Source organism: Mobula birostris, chromosome 27 (assembly GCF_030028105.1).
Source record: "Mobula birostris isolate sMobBir1 chromosome 27, sMobBir1.hap1, whole genome shotgun sequence".
Lineage (NCBI taxonomy): Eukaryota > Metazoa > Chordata > Chondrichthyes > Myliobatiformes > Myliobatidae > Mobula > Mobula birostris.
The window spans coordinates 16,397,014-16,414,542 of record NC_092396.1 but is presented as its reverse complement, the minus strand read 5'-3'; the positions used below and the strand labels follow the sequence as shown (position 1 = coordinate 16,414,542).

The following is a 17,529-nucleotide window of genomic DNA, read 5'->3' as shown; positions in this document are numbered from 1 at the left end:
GGACCCAGCACTGCTCTCTGTGGCACACCATTAGTCACAGGCCTCCACTCTGAGAAGCAATCCTCTACTACCACTCTTTGGCTTCTTCCATTGAGCCAATGTCTAATCCAATTTACCACCTCTCCATGTATACCCAGTGACTGAATTTTCCTAACTAACCTCCCATGCGGGACCTTGTCAAAGGCCTTACTGAAGTCCATTTAGACAACATCCACTGCCTTCCCTTCATCCACTTTCCTGGTAACCTCCTCGAAAAACTTCAATAGATTGGTCAAACATGACCTACGACACACAAAGCCATATTGACTCTCCCTAATAAGCCCTTGTCTATCCAAATGCTTGTAGATTCTGTCTCTTAGTACTCCCTCCAATAACTTACCCACTTACGACGTAAAACTTACCGACCTATAATTTTCCGGATTACTTTTCGATCCTTTTTTAAACAACGGAACAACATGAGCCATTCTACAATCCTCCGGCACCTCACCCGTAGACACCGACATTTTAAATATATCTGCCAGGGCCCCTGCAATTTGAACACTTGTCTCCTTCAAGGTCCGAGGGAATACCCTGCCAGGTCCTGGGGATTTATCCACTTTAATTTGCCTCAAGATAGCAAGCACCTCTTCCTTTTCAATCTGTACAGTTTCCATGATCTCACTACTTGTTTCCCTTAGTTCCATAGACTTCATGCCAATTTCCTTAGTAAATACAGATGCAAAAAACCCATTTAAGATCTCCCCCATTTCTTTGGGTTCCGCACATAGCAGACCACGCTGATCTTCAAGAGGACCAATTTTATCCCTTACAATCCTTTTACTCTTAATATACCTGTAAAAGCTCTTTGGATTATCCTTCACTTTGACTACCAAGGCAACCTCATGTCTTCTTTTAGCCCTACTGATTTCCTTCTTAAGTATTTTCTTGCAAGTTTTATACTCTTCGAGCACCTTATTTACTCCCTGTTTCCTATACATGTCATACAACTCTCTCTTCTTCTTTATCAGGGTTGCATTATCCCTTGAGAACCAAAGTTCCGTATTCCTATTCACTTTGCCTTTAATCCTGACAGGAACGTACAAGCTCTGAACTCCCAAAATTTCTTCTTTGAAGGCTTCCCACTTGCCGATCACATCCTTGCCAGAGAACAACCTGTCCCAATCCACGCTTTTTAGATCCTTTCTCATTTCTTCAGATTTGGCCTTCTTCCAGTTTAGAACCTCACCCTAGGACCAGATCTATCTTTATCCATGATCATGTTGAAACTAATGGTGTTACGATCACTGGAACCAAAGTGTTCCCCTACACACACTTCCGTCACTTGTCCTAACTCATTACCTGATAGGAGATCTAATATTGCATCCTCTCTAGTTGGTACCTCTACATATTGATTTAGAAAACTTTCCTGAACACATTTTACAAACTCTGACCCATCTAGACCCCTAACAGTATGGGAGTCCCAATCAATATGTTCTCTACTTCTCCTTCTCTCTCTCTCTCTCTCTCTCTCTCAGCTGGAATGCGAATCAGTCTTGAACTGTTCCACAGATTTTGCAAAAAAGTTGCCTCCATTACTGAACCATGTGTTCCAAAAGGAATCCAGATTTCATCTTTCTTCTGTGCCAAGTTAGTTAATTACCAATAAGGGATTGACAGGAATACCTCACTGCCCTGGTCCTTAGAAGAGTTAATCTGGATATTTGTGCTTCATTTACAATGCTATTTATTAGCCAACTTCCCACTATGACATTGCAACTATATGGTAACTTGTGCTGGAGAATTGATGCATGGATGTTTATCAATTGAAATTGGAATTAGATCCACTGATAATAAGCCGAGACCAAAGGTGGTCAAACTTTGCCTCATGGGCAACATGGATCACAAATTTTGATTCTTTGACATCTACTGATTCATTCTACTGCTCATTCTGTAAAGCTACTATGAAACATTTAGTTGGAGAGAAATAGAAAAGGTAACGCACTTTTCATGAAACGATAAAGGTTTACAGAGCCACAGGATTCCATTGATCTGTTTCTGCCCACTTTTCTCTTGATTTGATATTGTGTTTCACCTTTCTGTATAGAATTCTTTGGGGAGTGGGCCCTGGCATAAATTTGCCTTTACCTGCTGGTGCTAAAAGGCTGTGTGAGGTTATATCCAGTTAGTGGTATTCATCTTGAATGGACTTAAATAATGATGGATTGGTGTACCCATGGCTGATGCTTTTGGATCTTAATCCTAATATGCAATGGCAAATGAACATAAGTTCCAATGTTTTCCAACATAAGTTACTATTTAGTTGTCAGAGTGCGGGTTGATGTTCTCATTACTGTTTGCGCAATTTGTTTTTTGCGCATGGGGGGGTTTGATATTCTTGTTGCCATTTGCACAATTTGTGTTTTGCGTGTGTGGGGGGGGTGGAATTTATATTTTTTTTAATGAGTCCCATGGTTTTATTGCTTCATTGCTGTCTGTGGAGAAGACAAATCTTAGGGTTGTATACTTTGATAATAAATGTACTTTGAACTTTGAAACCTGCTAATAAATGTCATTCAAATCCAAGCACAAGTTTGGTGAAGGTGACCAAAGAAAAAATGTTCTCCCTCTCAATGTATGTCCAATGAAAGGAAAAGAGCAGCAGCCATCATGAAACCTGAATCCACTGTTCAATCAACCCCCTTAGGCGGAGAAACCTGCCTGAAAACCTGAAGTTCTTTAGTCGGTATTCTCGGAGGAAGAGGGGCAAAGATGCAATGCTGATCAGGGAGAAAGTGTGGAGAAGGAATGCTGAATGCCGACTCCAAGTAGACATTAAGTTTATCATTAAGATCTGTTGCGCTGCTGTTGTGGATTACCAAACGTTAGTAATATCGAGCAAGCGATTAGTTAAAAATAAAATCCATGGGTGTCTGTCCCATATCTGCCACATCTCTGGACAGATCGATTGAATTTTGATACTGTTTTTATGTGAGCAAGGTATTGATTATACTTGGGCCCTCCTAACTTCAGCCTCATAATGGATGCTCCTACCATTAAAATGACATCAAAATATTGTTGTGCGTTTCGGATCATCAGCTGACTTATACTTGTGATAAATATTTCTAAAAGTGCTTCAAGATGTTGTTCTAATCGCAGATCATAGTTTGCTGCATTGATTTTCTTTGCTCACCTTTCCCTTTTAATGCAATGCTCCTGTGAGAATTGTAACTACGCACATAAGTGAGGGAGTCTTTTCTGAAGCTTTTTTGTCAGAGCAGAAAATCAATGGTCCTAATGCCAGATTCATTCATGCTCTATGCTCCATTGTACAATGGACACCAAATAATATTCATTGAGAGAAATACTCTCTTTTTGAACAAATTCTAAATTAATCTTATTTTATGACAATTTTACTGTGTAATAGACTTTTTGATGAAAAAGTAGAAGCAAGAGTAGGACTTTTGGCCTTTTGAGCCTGTTCTGTCATTCAGTGCGATCACATATCAATCATTATCAATCATTCTGCTCTATCCTCCACTTTGTCCTGTGCTCCTAAACCCTTTTGATTGTTTCTGTAAACTTATCTATCTCTCTGAATGCATTCAGCTTCTAATGCCATCTGTGTAGAGGATTCCAAAGACTCTCTTCTCATCCTCTGGGTGAAGAAATCTCTCCTCATATTAGTCCTAAGTGCCTTTTTTATGTCTTGACATTGTAACCCTCTATGCTAAAAGACAACCACCTCCCTCTCCAATTAGGGAAAACACATTCTCTTTGTATCCATTCTGTTTAGCCCCATCAAAATATTGTATGAGATCCCCTCCTTATTCTTCTAAATTCTAATTAATTTAGGCCTAATTAACACATTCTCTCTTTACCTGGTAGTCCTACCATCTCGGTGAGTAGTCTGATGATTTTTGCTGCCTTCCCTTAAATACCATGTATATCCTTTCCTCGGTGAGGAGCTCAAAACCTCCAGGTGTGGTCTCACCAAAGTAATATATAGTTATAGAATGACCATCCTTTCTTCTGTATTGAAAAACTTTTGGAATGAAACTCAAAATGCCTTTTACCTGCTTAAATGCTTGCTGAACCAGGCTGTTTGCTTTTGGTGACAGGTTTATAAGGACAACCAGTTCTCTTCAAACATCAGCATTTAAGACTTAAAAAATACTTTGCCTTTCTCATTTTTTCCACTGTGCTAGATAGTTTCACATTTATATAAACTTTAATGCATCTGCCATTGTGTAAATTAACTTAAACACAAGAGATTCTGCAGATGTTGGAAATCCAAAGCAACACACACAAAATGGTGGAGGAACTCAGCAGGTCAGGCAGCATCTATAGAAATGAATAAACAGTTTTTGGCTGAACCCTTCTTCAGCAAATTAACTTTCCTCTTTTATTTTACACTTAATTTTCCTTTTTTTTTGCACTGCAAGAGTCAATCATTGTGGCAGTAAAGGTAAAATAATAGAAGCAGGAGAAAACAATGCAGTCAATTGAGTCTAACCTGCCATTTAATAGATCATGGCTGTGTTTTATATATGTCAACACAAATTTCCTACATTAAACGTATATAAATAATTTCTTTAATATCTAAAGAAAGGTATTGATCTTTGTCTTGAATAATTTGATGATTAATCCTTTTCAACCTTGTTGGGTGTTGAATTTAAAAATGCATTTCCCTTTGGGTGGATGAATTTGTACTCATCTCAGAATTTGAGGCAGTGATTCCTTGTGCTATAAATCCCTGCCAAAGAAGATTACATTTATTTTGTTTGGTATTTCCTCTGGCTGGGATTTCTAGAGCTGGGGGTCACTGTGTCTGCATCTTTGTTAAGCTTCTTAAGAATTCTGTATGTCTCAAAGAGATCATGTATCATTCTACTGAACTCAGAACTGTACAGGCCTCATCTTCTTAATCACTCAATCAGCACAAGGACAGACATTACATGAAAAGGATCAGAGGTGAAGAGGGTCAGCAATTTTAAATTGCTCAGTGTTATCATTTCAGAGGACCTGCCCTGGGCCCTGCACATAAGTGCAATTATGAAGAAAGCATGGCAGTGCCTCTACTTTCTTAGCAGTTTGCAAAGGTGCAGCATGACATCCAAAACTTTGACAAACTTCTGTTGATGTCTGGTGGGGTGTATATTGACTGGCTACATCACAGCCTTGAATGGAAACACCAGATCCCTTGAACAGAAAACCCTACAGAAAGTAGTGGATATGGCCCAGTCCATCATGAGTAAAGACCACCCCACTATTGAGTACATCTACACAAAATGCCATCACAGGAGAGTAGCATCCATCATCAGGAACCCTCAGCCCCCCACATGCTCTCTTCTCATTGCTGCCATCAGGAAAAACTGCAGGAGTCTCAGGACTCACACCACCAGGTTCAGGAACAGTTATTACCCCTCAACCACCAGGCTCTGGAACCAAAGGAAATAACTTTATTCAAGCTCATTTATCCCATCACTGAACTGCTCCCACAATCTATGGACTCACTTTCAAGAATTCTTCATCTCATCTTCTCAATATTTAATGCTTATTTATTTAGTATTATTTTTCTTTTTGTATTTGCACAGTTTGCTGTCTTTTGCACACTGGTTGAATGCCCAGTCGGCGTGGTCTTTCACTGATTCTATTAGGGTTATTATTATGGATTGATTGAGCATCTCCACAAGAAAATGAATCTCAGGGTTGTTTTTGGTGACATATATGTACTTTGATAAGAAATTTACTTTGAACTTTGAAATCAAGAGTAGGGAGTCTTCCTCATCCAACTTATCAATTACCTTCATATTGGTAGTTTAGATGTCAGAATGCATTCTCCGTTGCAGCTATGTACCCTAGCTACTCCCATGACTGTATGGGTTTCCTCGGGGTGCTTTGGTTTCCTCCCACATTCCAAAGACATACAGTTAGGATTAGTGAGTTGAGAGCATGCTATGTTAGCACTGGAAGCATGGCAACATGATGGGCTGCCCCCAGCACAATTCTCGCTGATTTGATTTGACACAAATAACACTTTTCACTGTATGTTTCAATGTTTTGATGTACATGTGACAAATACATGCTGTATACATATATTGACAATAAACTGGAAGCTGAATTTAAAAGCACACCTTTAGCGTCAGAAAAATGCTAAGCAAATCCTCTGGCATCTTCCACTCGGATTCTGTAGTCCGATAGGGATTATCTAAATGGAAAATATAGAACTCTCATCCTTTCATTCAAATTGCATTAAGACCCTCCTTCCTTTCTAAGTTCACTTGATTCTGCTGCTTCCTGAAAAATAATGTATCTCTCAATGTCTAGTCTCTTGCAAATCTCTAATTTTCATTACTTCACTGTTGGGAACCATTTCTTCAATTGCCTTGGTCTTTTGTTCTTCCCATCGCTCTCACCTCCGTTAGGTCTTTCTTTAGTCTTCTTTCACTATGCACTTGGTCATCTGTCTGTATACGCCTTTGTGCGGCTTGACATTGTATTTTCTCTGATTTATGCTCATGAGAAACACCTTTGGATGCTTTATTACTTTACAGGTACAATATAAATGCAGGTAGTTATTGCCTGAGCTCATTTTATATTGAATTCTCACAGCCAACAGTCAAAAGAGACCTTCATTCTTTCAGACCTGTCAATTGTTGAACTGAAAATGTGATCATTCTACCCTGAAGCTGCTGGCAGAATACACTACTCCCAGTGAAGGTCACTTATGGTGGGCAAATCTAAAAGGAACTTCTGTGAAAGCGAGATGGGTAAAGAAGAAAGTTATCAATCTAAATGCATGAATTTTTCATAGCACAAGAGACCATTATCATCCACAAGCTTTGCAAATGAGAATCTGGTGATTGAGTTGCCAGAAGGCAGCAACCGACTCACAGCAGGATTTTGTGTCAAAGCTATTGTTTGATGGTTTCAATATTGGACTACATTAGTTCTGAACTAAATGCTGGTGTTTGGGAGACACTTCTTTCGTGTCTTTTTTTAAATCTTTGTCCTACTCAGGGCAATTTTCACATCGTGTTGAGTTTAGAGTTTGCTGTTCTTTTGCATATGATTGGTTTCTTTCTATAGTAAAGCTGAGAGGAAATTGACAAAATTGCTTTTTGTTCTGGTGTCTAAGCACTAGCCATGATGGAATAACTAGTTATTGTATACCAAAGCTGGGATTTACAGAGGAGTCTTTAATGCGGCATTTGTGGTTTCCATATTGCCAGCACCCTCTTGTATACTAATGTCAACTTTCCAAATACCCTGGAAGAAAAATTGGTGAAAACCAGACCATAAAGAAGGCCGCTTGACTGGGATTATTCATAGGCCTTGCTCAGTGCATGGTAAAACTTTGAAATGCTTGCCTTTAAATGCTTTCATGCCTCATCGATTGGGTAAATCGCCCATGAAAGCAGGAGAGGATATTGAACAGGTAGCAGTGAGTGTCTGATCTTATTTCATGTCTAGGAGCTTGGTAAGAAATGGCCTTTGCTCACTAGAGATATTACAGCTTTTACTGCTATTATTGCTTGTTTTTCTTCCAGTTTTCTCATATGGAATGGAAAGCCATTCATTTCAATGGTTAGCCTCCACTCCATGTTCTTAATTTCCTAACCTAATAGCATTGTCTTACATTTTTAACACATCAACCAGACTATGGTGCATTTCAAAGGATTGATAGAGAGGAACTCCTTCCTCTGGTGGGACAGAGAAGTGTATCCTTAAAATTAAAGCTTGACTATACAAGGGAGATGTCATAAATGAATTTTTCACACAAATGGCAGTGGGGGTTTGATCCCCAAAAAGATGATGGTGCTGGAGTGGAACTGAAGATATCAAATGAGGATTAAGAGATTTTTGTTAGCTGGCTAGATTAAGGAATACATAAAAGTCAAGAAAGATGGATAGAATTAAGATGATCTTTTGAATAGCAAAACAGATTTAGCTGACAAAATAATAAGCCTGAGAAATAAATCTGAGTCCTTTGGCTCTGACGATGAGATACAGCAGTGGCACATTTGCTAACCACTGAGCTCTATAATGTGAATTTGAAGTCCATCATCAGTCTCCTCGGGCCTCCTGGTTAAGGATACAGTAGCAAAATCAGTGTGTTGCTCTGCTATTACTTATCAGGAGGTCGGAATTCATTTCCCTTTCCCTTAAATTCAGATAACTTACTCAATCTGGAATGAAAAGCTAAAATCGCATTTGGGCCTTGTAAGTGCTGGCTCCTCTAAAGACCATAAGACCATATGACATAGGAGCAGATTTAGGCCATTCGGCCCATTGAATCTGTTCCACCATTCAATGCCAACCTCATTTCCCTACCTTCTCCCAGTAACCTTTAGTACCCTTATTAATTAAGAACCTACCAACCTGTGCTTTAAATATACTCAAGGGCCTGTTTCCGTGCTGTACTTTTCTATGAATCTATGATTTGGCCTCCACAGCTATCTATTGCAATAAATTCCACATATTCACCACCCTCTTGCTAAAGAAATATCCATTTATTTATTCATGTCCTTTTGGAAAGGAAAATGAGATCTGTACTTGGTTTAACCTATCTCAAACTCTAGACCTACAGGTATGTGATAGACACCTAATTGCTTTCCAAAACCGTATCAAACCACCACAAAAAAATCAGTGAACTCGCTAGGCCGGTTAGCATTGTCTAAGCACTGAAAGATCAAAAGCACCTTCAGTTTAGTTATTCCCATGAAATCCTCCTTATATCTTAACGACTTATTGCTGAAATTGGGAAACCCATTCCACGGACTGGAAGAGTTCCAGACTAACAGCACCTTCTTTCATCTTTAACACAACAAACAGGCTATGGTGTATTTAAAATGATTGATATAGAGAAAAACTATTTCGTCCAGTGGAATAATGGAGCAAAACCTTAAAATTAATGCTTGACTATTCAGGAGAGATGTCATTAATAAAACTTCAGAAAAAGGCAATGGGTGTTTCATCCCCCAAAAAGGATAAAAATTCTGGAGTTGAAATGGAAATCATCAAGGTTGGGTATGGCCTGTTCCACTGATGGGATAATCCCACCACAAGTGGGGCACACTGATTTATATTCTGGAGTGGACAGAATCTTAAATATTCACTCCAGATCCCATAAGATCTTTTGACATCAGACCATACTTGGGCACAGAAATTCCGCTGACTGCAATCTACCAACTGTACTCATTTGATAAATTAATTCTCCTCATGTAGAAGAGTATGTTTGGGTAATTAGAATTTATCACAAAAAGTGACTCAATAACCCCACCACTGATTGAGCTGGCCTACTTCTGAAGAAGATTGCTGCCAGTGGGGTTTTGCACCAGATGGCGAGTGAAGCAACACGAGAAATGATATCCTCACCAATCCACCTGTCACAGATGCATTTTTCCTTGATAACTTTTGAATGACTGTATGTCTTCACAATCCTGATGGACAGGTAGTCCTACCTTCATCTTGTTTTGTGGGAGTTGCTGAAAAGAATAGACGCAGAACATATTGACTAGCTGAGAAATGGGCTCTATAGAGCACAGTGAAGGTCAGCAGCATAATTGCATTACACCACATTCTGCAGCCACATGACTCAGTATATCCTTCAATTGGATCATGGAATGGTTGTGTTGTAGAAACAGGTCATTCGATCCATCATTTTCATGTACTGGAAGACTGCAGTAGGATGTAGAAGGCGATTCATCACCACATGTTAAAAGGGAATAAAGTGTGGACAAAAAAATAATAACTATACTAGCAAAATTCAAAAACCAACCAACTCCAGCCTAGAAATTACAGATGGAATCTAGGTCCAACTGGTACCAACTCTTTTGTTAGAAGGAACAGTTTTGTTTTCTTTACCTACCGAGAGCCATAGAGCCTTGCAGTATGGAAAGAGGCCACTCATTCAAGTCACCTTCAACCAGCCAGCAATCATTTATATGAAGCAACACACTCAAATTGCTGGAAGAACTCAGCAGGTCAGGCAGCATCTACGGAAAAGAATAAACAGTCAACGTTTCGGGCCAAGGTGCTTCTTCAGGGCTGAGAAGGAAGGGGGAAGACACCAGATTTAAAAGGTAGGAGGAGGGAAATGAGGCTTGCTGGAAGGTGATAGGTGAAACCAGTTGGGTGGGAAAGGTTAAGGGCTGGAGAAGAAAGAATCTGGTAGGAGAGGAGAGTGGACAATTGGAGAAAGGGAAGGAGGAGGTTTGTTTACTGGAAGAAAAAATTAATATTCATGCCATCAGATTGGAGGATATCCAGACGGAACATAAAGTGGTGCTCCTCCACCCTGAGGGTGCCCTCATCTTGGAACAAGAGGAGGCCATGGATGGGCATGTCGGAGTGGGAATGGAAATTGGAATTAAAATGTTTGGCCACCAGGAAGTCCGGCTTGTGGCGGGTGGTGCAGAGATGCTCAACAAAGTGGTCCCCGAATTTCCGATGGTTAATCCCATTTTATTGCCTTCACATTCCCATCAACTCCCCCCAGATTCTATCGCTCACCATGTACCAGGGGGCGATTTACAGTGGCCAGTTAACCTAACAACCCATGTGACTTTGAGATGTAGGAAAAAACTGGAGCATGTGGAGGAAACAAGCATGGGTTACAGTGAAGTTACGCAATCTCCATATACTCAGCACCGGAAATCAGGATTAAATGGTCGCCGGAGCTGTGAGGATGTAAGCCACATATAGATAGATAGATAGATACTCTATTCATCCCAAAGAAAATTATTATGTCACAGTAGCATTACAAGAGCACAGGTATACAAAGATTAGAAGAGAAGTAAGAAAGAATAAAAAAGTTACCTCAAACATATATTAATAGAGGCATTTAAAATTAGTTTTAAAAAATAGCCATTCCCTATTAAAACCTTTTTATAATTTTAAATACTTCTATTGAAGTCTTGCCTAGAGACAGCATTCTTATCTTTTGTCTCTCTAGAACCCTGAAGTTCCTCATCTGTGGTACAGTTTTAGTCAATCAGTTGATAGAATATTAGCAAATTTAGTCGAGGTTTAAGCCAAAATGAACATGTTGGTTTAAAATGTGGTGAAGGGGAATTCATAAATTCTTGATTCATTTAGAAGACATAATGAGATGTAAATGACCTGTGTGAATTTACTATAAAACACGAAGGCTGAGCCTGGGCAACCCCTCACCCACAACCTCCCCAGTTCTTTTATCAATATCGAAAGCATCTCTTAACAGCATCATTGACAGCAATTGGCTTTAACATGCACACTGATAACTTCCATCTATAATCCTTCATCACTTGTGTCAGCCACCAATTCCCCCAAGCCCTATTTATCAGGTAGCTTGTCTGCCATCATGGCTGATCCACATTTTCATCTAGCTGGACATTAAGAAATGTAACTACACCTCTGGGCTGGTAGTCCTTAGCACAGTGATTGGCACAAACTAGAGAATATCACCCTATTCCTTTTCAAAATTATGATGCCAATGTAACTCTAAAATCACTAACTTGAATAATAGAATGTGTAAATGCCAATATTGGGGAAAATCTTTCTGTCCAGATCTTTTCTTCATTGCTCAGGAGCTTACTGTAAACAGTGAACTGCAGAAATTAATTCTGCACTTTACGAGAGATTTATGGAATGGAAGTCTAGATTAAAAATGAAAATGACTTCCAGACCGCTTGGTTGCTTGGCATATGAGCATGCAAATTAGAAGTAGGAGTAAGCCATTCACCCCCTTGAGCCAACTTCGTCATTCCACAAGATTACAGCTGATCTGATTATCACTTCAATTCCAACTCTCATCTACTTTCAACCCATTGCTTCTCAAGAATCTATTTGCCTCTGCCTTTGAAAGGTCAGTGTGTGTGTTTCCACCACCTTTTCAAAAAAAGTTCCAAAGGTCCAAGACCTCTGAGTGAAAAAAAATTGCCTCATCAATGCCTTAAATGGGTGACTTGTTATATTTAAACTGTGCTTACTTGTTTTAGATCCTCCCCTGGATTTGCATTAGCAGTTTTAGCAACCACTCTTTTAGTGCTTTCATCTATGACGTTTAAGTGAATTGTAAAAAATTCAAGTTTATTGTCATTCAGCCATATGCATATATACAACTAAATGAAACTCGTTTCCCCTGGAACCAAGGTGCAAAATACAGTATTTATAATCACACATGGCACATATAGTTACCATCCAGCACATACAATCACAAAATAATATTAGCACAAATATATGAGTGTCATGGCCTGAAGATTGACAGGTGGATATAAAGTGCGAGCTGCATATTATGTAAAACAGTATAATGTTCCTGACACTTTTATTACTTTTATTAGAATAAAACAAACAGTAGTATAAATAATCGTAGTAGTAATAATAATAAGCAGTTAAGGCCCCAGTTCCAATCCCTTGTTACATGTTGCCAACTAGACAGGCACATTTATGCCTATTCTCTGTTTCCATGCCAGCATGTGAATCCCACACTATGAGCTTTCATCTTCTGGAATAACTATTGTAGAAAGCATCTAAAGCACCTTATTAGCTGGCAAAACACACAAAATGCTGGGGGAACTCAACAGGTCAGGCAGCATCTACGGAGCCCCCCCCCCCCACCTTCTTGCTTTGACATCTCATCTTTTTTTTCAAGACCTGATGAAGGGTCTTGGACTGAAACATCGACTATTTATTCATTTCCAAAGATGTTGCCTGACCTGCTAAGTTCCTCCAGAATTTTGTGTTTTATCTTAGATTTCCAGCATCTGCAGATTTAATATCACTGGCATATGTTGTGAAATTAGTTAACTTTACAGCAGCAGTACGATGAAATACATGATAAATAAATATAGAGAAAAGAACTGAGTTGCTGTGTATATATGTCGATTAAATAGTTAAGTTGAAATAAATAGTGCAAAATAACAGAAATAAAAAAGGTACTGAGGTAGTGTTCATGAGTTTTCAATGTCCATTTAGAAATCAGATGGCAGAGGGGAAGAAGCTGTTCCTGAATTGCTGAGTGTGTGCCTTCAGGCTTCTATACCTCCTTCCTGACGGTAACAGTGTGAAAAGGGCATGAACTGGGTGGCGGGGATCTTTAATGATGGACGCCGCATTCCTAAGGTACCACTCCTTGAAGATGTCTTGGATACTATGGAGGGTGGTATCTGTGATAGAGCTGACTAATTTTACAAGTTTCTGCAACTTATTTCAATCTTGTGCAATCCTCCCTCTTCCCCCCCCCCACCCCACCATACCAAATTGTGATGCAGCCAGTCAGAATGCTCTCCATGGTACATTTGTAGAAGTTTTCAAGTGTTTTAGTTGACAGACCAAATCTCCTGAAAGTCCAAATGAAATATATCTGCTGGCTTGCCTTCTTTATAGCTGCAATTAATATGTTGCATCCAGGTTAGGTCCTCAGATACTAACATCCAGGAACTTGAAATTGCTCACTCTCTTCACTTCTGATCCCTCTATGAGCATTAGTTTGTGTTACCTCATCTTATGCTTCCTGAAGTTCACAATCAGCTCTTTGGTCTTGCTGATGTTGAGTGTAAGGTTGTTGCTGTGACACCGCTTAACTAACTGGTATATCTCGCTCCTGTACACCCTTTCATCATCATCTGAAATCTTGCCAACAAGGGTTGTATCATCAGCAAATTTATAGATTCTGTTTGAGCTATACCTAGCCACACAGTCATGGATGTAGAGAGAGTAGAGCAGTGGGCTTAGTGATAATTGACAGTGAGGTGGAGATGTTATTTCCAATCTGCGCAGATTGTAGAATTCCAGTGAGGAGGTCAAGGATCCATTTGCAGAGGGAGGTACAGAGGCCAAGGTTCTGGAGCTTTTGAATCAGGACGGTAGGAAATGTGGTGTTAAATGCTGAGCTATAGTCAATAAAGAGCACCCTGACATTGGTATTTGCATTGTCCAGATCCAAGGCTGCGTGGAGAGCCATTGAGATTGCATCTGCTGCAGACCTATTGTGGCAATAGGCAGATTTTCTCGTGTTTGTGGCCTTATGAGATGTATTTAACAAATCTACATACACCAGTTCCTCATTATCTGTAGTATAGATTACTTCTTCAAAGGACTACAATTTCATCAAACCATGCCGATTTTGCTTGATTATCTTGAGTTGCACTTTATCAAAAATCAGCATTACTTGTGCAAAAGGTAGTGGGATTTTAACCTCAAAAGATGTCCAGCACAAATTGAAATTGCTGTAGTGTAGAAAAATTCTTGAACCAGCATGGACAACTACATTCACCTCAACATTGAACTGGTTCAACATTGAACTTTGTTATTCAAATAACGAGCCATGGGTAACAAAGGACATTAAGGACATCCTGGACGCTAAAAAGAGCGCGTTTAGAGATGGAAATAGGGAGGAGCTGAGGGCAATACAGAGGGACCTGAAAGCCAGGATCAGGGAGGCTAAAGACAGGTACAGGAGGAAGCTTGAGTGGAAACTCCAGCAGAACAACATGAGAGAGGTCTGGAGTGGGATGAGGACCATCACTGGGTTCCGGCAAACTAGGAACAGAGGAGCTGAAGGCAGTGTAGACAGGGCCAACGAACTTAACCTGTTCTTTAACAGATTTGACATTGTGGCCCCTGCCCATCCCCCACATGAGTCATCTGTTGTCGGCCCTCAACCAACACATATTCCACTCTCCCCTCCTACCCCTCCTCACAGTCCCCCTTCCTGCTCTCATGACTATACCCCTTCCCCACATGAAACCACCATGGTGGGCTTCACAGCTGAACAGGCTAGAAGACAGCTGAAATGTCTCAACCCAAGCAAGGCTGCAGGACCGGATGGTGTCAGTACCAAGGTGCTCAAAGCCTGTGCCCCTCAGCTATGTGGAGTACTCTGCCATGTCTTCAACCTGAGCCTGAGGCTCCTGAGGGTTTCTGTGCTGTGGAAGACGTCCTGCCTCGTTCCTGTGCCGAAGCCGCCGCGCCCCAGCGGCCTCAATGACTACAGACCGGTGGCATTGACCTCCCACACATGAAGACCCTGGAGAGACTTATTCTAGCTCCGGCCTATGGTCAAGCCACACTTAGATCCCCTCCAGTTCGCCTACCAGCCCCGACTAGGAGTTGAGGATGCCATCGTCTACCTGCTGAACCGTGTCTACACCCACCTGTACAAGCCAGCGAGCACTGTGAGGGTCATGTTTTTGGACTTCTCCAGTGCGTTCAACACCATCCACCCTGCTCTGCTGCGGGAGAAGCTGACAGCGATACAGGTGGATGCTTTCCTGGTGTCATGGATTCTTGATTACCCGACTGGCAGACCACAGTACGTGTGCTTGCAACACTGTGTGTCCGACAGAGTGATCAGCAGCACTGGGGCTCCACAGGGGACTGTCTGGTCTCCCTTTCTCTTCACCATTTACACCTCGGACTTCAACTACTGCACAGAGTCTTGTCATCTTCAGAAGTTTTCTGATGACTCTGCCATAGTTGGATGCATCAGCAGGGGAAATGAGGCTGAGTACGGGGCTCCGGTAGGAAACTTTGTCACATGGTGTGAGCAGAATTATCTGCAGATTAATGTGAAAAAGACTAAGGAGCTGGTGGTAGACCTGAGGAGAGCTAAGGTACCGGTGACCCCTGTTTCCATCCAGGGGGTCAGTGTGGACATGGTGGAGGATTACAAATACCTGGGGATATGAATTGACAATAAACTGGACTGGTCAAAGAACACTGAGGCTGTCTTCAAGAGGGGTCAGAGCCGTCTCTATTTCCTGAGGAGACTGAGGTCCTTTAACATCTGCCAGTCGATGCTGAGGATGTTCTACGAGTCTGTGGTGGCCAGTGCAATCATGTTTGCTGTTGTGTGCTGGGGCAGCAGGCTGAGGGTAGCAGACACCAACAGAATCAACAAACGCATTCGTAAGACCAGTGATGTTGTGGGGATGGAACTGGACTCTCTGATGGTGGTATCTGAAAAGAGGATGCTGTCCAAGTTGCATGCCATCTTGGACAATGTCTCCCATCTACTACATAATGTACGGGGTGGGCACAGGAGTACATCCAGCCGGAGACTCATTCCACCGAGATGCAACACTGAGCGTCATAGGAAGTCATTCTTGCCTGTGGCCATCAAACTTTACAACTCCTCCCTTGGAGGGTCAGACACCCTGAGCCAATAGGCTGGTCCTGGACTTATTTCCTGGCATAATTTACATATTACTATTTAATTATTTATGGTTTCATTACTATTTAATTATTTATAGTGCAACTGTAATGAAAACCAATTTCCCCCAGGATCAATAAAGTATGACTATGACTATGACTATTCCACGACCTATGGACTCACTTTAAAGGACTCTACAATTAATGTTCTCAATGTTATTTATTACTGAAAATAACTCCTGTAGTGTATAACTTGGGTGGTTGATGGTTGGGTTGAGTTGTTCTCCGAACCTGGCAATCTATTTGCAGACATTTCATCACTATAAGAGGAGACATTATCAGTGCATGCATTGTTCATCTATGGTGTGTCCTCCGAATGCTTGGCCTATCAGCTGATTGGTCATCATTATGGAAACTCATTTGTGACATAGGAGGGGTTCTCATGGCTGATTGGTAGCGTGACAAACTCTGCATTATTTATTACTTATTCTTTTATTATTATCACTATTTGCTTTTTTGTATTTGCACAGTTTGTCTTTTGCATATTGGATATTTGTTTTTGTTTCTGTGTAGTTTTTTATTGATTCTATTATGTTTCTTTGCATCTACTGTGAATGCCCACAAGAAAATGAATCTCAGGGTAGTATGCGGTGACATATATGTACTTTGATAATAATTTTACTTTGAACCTTGATAGCAACAGGCTTGGCAAGTTCTCATTATGGCTTTGTGTGGCTCTATGGGGAGGCTCTTAAAATTAAATTTTTTAACGTGTAGAAAACCAAAGGGGTATGTTTTTGAAATTGACTGAGAAACTGACAATGATATACCAGTGTAACTGTTAAATGAGTCTATGTGGATTTTAAAATCACTTCAATGATGCTTAAATTCCTCATTTTTATGATAACTTATTTTTATCTGCATTCATAAAATTTCATATTTCTTAAAGCAAGTAAGGAATATATTTAATGGATTTAATTGCACTGGTTCATGGGAGAGTTAAATGATTTGCAATTAAGTTTGAACTCTCGGCTGCTATGTCAACTATCATATAGTACTTACTAGTTTTATCCAATGGGCATTCTTTTGGAGCAGGTTTCTAATATCTCTCCTAAATCAGTCAGCAACTTTTGAATAAAAAATAACTTATATTGATCAAGTGGCACTGCCCAAAGCAGTCCACTGATATCTTTAAAATTCTGCAACAGTCTTTCAGTTTTACTAATCAATGCTCTCGTTAGTGTTCTATCAGTTTACCGTTTGACTGTGTTTGGATTTAAGCTGCAGCAATATTTAAAAGCGACTGGATAAATAACTGAAGGAAACACGATACCAAATTTCTTTTCCTTTGGCGGCGTTTGTGACAACGATTGTATTTATATATTGTCTCATATTATTGACCGTAAATGTCAGCCT

General features: G+C 40.4%; 1 protein-coding gene across 1 annotated transcript in view; it reads left to right on the top strand.

Moving 5' to 3' along the window:
• The window catches only part of LOC140188529 (calmodulin-binding transcription activator 1-like), a 1,232,669-nt gene that overhangs the window by 907,525 nt on the left and 307,615 nt on the right, over positions 1-17,529 (top strand). The gene's annotated exons all lie outside the window — the stretch shown is intronic.